At 41.6% G+C, this 3,182-nt stretch overlaps 1 protein-coding gene and 1 non-coding gene across 2 annotated transcripts in view; one reads left to right on the top strand and one right to left on the bottom strand.

Annotated features, from left to right (window-relative positions):
- The window catches only part of LOC112079945 (uncharacterized), a 6,462-nt gene extending 5,557 nt beyond the window's left edge, over nt 1–905 (bottom strand). The window contains exon 1 of the mRNA XM_024145750.2: nt 799–905. The gene's annotated coding sequence lies outside the window, so the exon portion shown is untranslated. The remainder of the gene's footprint in view (nt 1–798) is intronic.
- Nucleotides 906–973: 68 nt separating this feature from the next.
- Nucleotides 974–2,584, top strand: LOC112079946 (uncharacterized). Its single transcript, XR_011479430.1, has 3 exons — nt 974–1,077; nt 2,317–2,426; nt 2,523–2,584. It is a non-coding gene; the product is annotated as an uncharacterized protein (transcript).
- Nucleotides 2,585–3,182: the final 598 nt, after the last annotated feature.

Here is a 3,182-nt window from a genome sequence, read left to right on the forward strand (position 1 = left end):
TGTGGGAAGGAGACAGACATAATAATGGCTGGAACCAATCAGAGGAGGCTGCTGGGGAGAGGACAGATCATTATAATGCTGGAACCAATCAGAGGAGGCTGCTGGGGGAGAGGACAGATCATAATAATGGCTGGAACCAATCAGAGGAGGCTGCTGGGAGAGGACAGATCATAATAATGGCTGGAACCAATCAGAGGAGGCTGCTGGGGGAGGAGGACAGATCATAATAACGGCTGTAACAGAGCTAATGGTATGGCATCAATCACCTGGAAACCATGTGTTGCTTTTGATACCATTCAACCAATTCTGCTCCAGCCACGAACCCGTCCTCCCCAATTAAGGTGCCACCAACATCCTGTCAATATCAATTGAGGAGAGAATATCCACCGAATATAAAACACTTTTACCTTGGTCAACTACCCTGCCCCATTGGTTACTTTCAGGTATTATCTAACTTTAGAACTAGTTGGATAGTTAGTCTACCAGCCATATCTATTAAAAAAAAATACGTTTTACAATCAGAGTTCATAACACAGGAGTTAAATTCGTAAATTAGCTAGTCCACTAGTTACAACAGTTATGTTGCTTGGTTGCTAACGTTAGCTAGTCCATTAGTTACAACAGTTATGTAMCTTGGTTGCTAGGCATTCTCAGAACCAGATAACGTTAAGTTACTGTTAGTCGGCGTTTTAAATTATCTTTGGTATTTTATCGCCAATTCTGTATTATACCGGTGACATTATTACAATGTTGTTTATCATATTGCAAACGTGTAACGTTAGATGAAGATGGACTTACGTTAAAGTAGTTAAGGCTACAAAGTTCTCTCAGCAATCTGCTCTCTGCTACTCAGTAACGTTACTCTGCTGTCTGCAACCGCTGAGCTATGTTCGCAACACGTTTTGATTCGGAAACAACGTGGTCTTGTTGTCTTCCGGGTTGTGGAACCTTCTTTCCGCCGCCGGATGAAATGACGGARAGTGTTGTCCGACGGACCAGCAGCATCCGCCGGAGTTGTCAATAKAGAACACGTGTGTTCAACCAATGATCAAACTTCGCACATACAACTAAAACATGGTAAAATTACACTTATTTAACATCCTTAACATGTATCTATATATGTATAAATATGTTTAGCTATAGCTAGATTTATATAACGTTATAGCGCTCTTAGAACCTAGTGAATGTATACTGCACAAAAATATAAACGCAAAATGCAACAATTTCAACGATTTACTAGTTAAAGTTAWTAATATAACGAAATCAGTCAATTGAAATAAATAAATTAGGCCCTAATCTATGGATTTCACGTGACTTTCACAAGCACCAAGTCTAGGACTTGCCTKGTTAAATAAAAAAGTAGGTCCTAAGGCTTCTTAACAGCTTCTACCCCCCAAGCCATGAGACTGCTGATCAGCTCATCAAATGGATTTCGGGACTATTTGCATTGATTTGCTCTTTTTCTTTTACGCTGCTGCTCCTCGATGTTTATTATCTATGTATAGTCACTTTATCTAGATATTACCTCGACTAACCTGTACTATTACCTCGCAGATAGCCTCATTGTTATATATATTTTTTTCAACTTTAGTTTATTTATTTAATATTTTCTTAACTCTTATTTTGCTTAAACTTTTAAGTAAGTATTTCACATGACTATACATAGAGCGCAGCGATGGGTGGGCCTGGGAGGGCTCCACCCACTGGGGAGCCAGGCCCAGCCAATCAGAATGAGTTTTTCCCCACAAAGGGAATTATTACAGACATAAATACTCCTCAGTTTCATCATGTGGTCTGCGGTTATGAGGCCAGTTGGACGTACTGCCAAATTATCTAAAATGACGTTGGAGGCGGCTTATGGTAGAGAAATTAACATTAAATTCTCAGGCAACAGCCCTGGAGGAAATTTCTGCAGTCAGCATGTCAATTGCACGCTCCCTCAAAACTTCAGACATCTGTGGCATTGTGTTGTGTGACAAAACTTCACATTTTAGAGTGGCCTTTTATTTTCCCCAGCACAAGGTGCACCTTTGTAATGATCATGCCGTTTAATCAGCTTCTTGATATGCCACACCTATCGGCTGGATGGATTATCTTGGCAAGGGAGAAATGCTCACTAACTGGGAAATAAGCTTTCTTGCGTATGGACATTTCTAGGATATTTTATTTCAGTTAATGAAACATGGGACCAACACTTTACATATTGCGTTTATATTTTAGTTCAGTATAGAATAATGCAAGACAGTGTTCTAACAGTCGTGTGTGTGTGTGTGTGTGTGTGTGTGTGTGTGTGTGTGTGTGTGTGTGTGTGTGTAGCCGAAGGCGGGGAAAGGTAAACCAACTCAGAAGGAGAAGGTGTGTCATCCCTATAGCAGGAAAGCTGCTTACCTGGCCAGCCAGGAGATACGTCTGGGAAAGAAGGAGAGGTAAGGAGGGAGATGATTTGTGTGTGTGTTTTGAACAGAGAGAATCCTGTATATTGTTATATATTTATAAAGTTAAGTGTGTATCTCTGCCTCCAGACAAAAGAGTGAGAAGGCCACTCGTCTCAACAGCATTGGTGAGTCTGACAGTCTGTTGTATTACTGTTACTGTGTTACTACTATTACTGTGTTACTTTACTACTGAACATCTGCTGTCTCAGCCACTGCCTGTCACCAAGGGTGTACCCCAAGGCTCGATCCTAGGCCCCACACTCTTCTCAATTTACATCAACAACATAGCTCAAACAGTAGGAAGCTCTCTCATCCATTTATATGCATATTTTTTTATTTCACCTTTATTTAACTAGGCAAGTCGGTTAAGAACAAATTCTTATTTACAATGACGGCCTACCAAAAGGCCTCCTGCGGGGACGGGGGCTCTCCATGATTGAGTCTTTGAATGAAGAGATGGAGATAAAACTGTCCACTGAGTGTTTGTTGCAGCTCGTTCCAGTCTCTAGCTGCAGTGAACTGAAAAGACGAGCGACCCAGGGATGTGTGTGCTTTGGGGACCTTTAACAGAATGTGACTGGCAGAACGGGTGTTGTATGTGGAGGATGAGGGCTGCAATAGATATCTCAGATAGGGGGAGAGTGAGACAGAGGAGGAGTATAGAGTGCAGTGATGTGTCCTATAAGGAGCATTGGTGGCAAATCTGATGGCCGAATGGTAAAGAACATCTAGCCGCTCGAGAGCACC

Source organism: Salvelinus sp. IW2-2015, unplaced genomic scaffold (genome assembly GCF_002910315.2).
Source record: "Salvelinus sp. IW2-2015 unplaced genomic scaffold, ASM291031v2 Un_scaffold10450, whole genome shotgun sequence".
Classification (NCBI taxonomy): Eukaryota; Metazoa; Chordata; class Actinopteri; order Salmoniformes; family Salmonidae; genus Salvelinus; species Salvelinus sp. IW2-2015.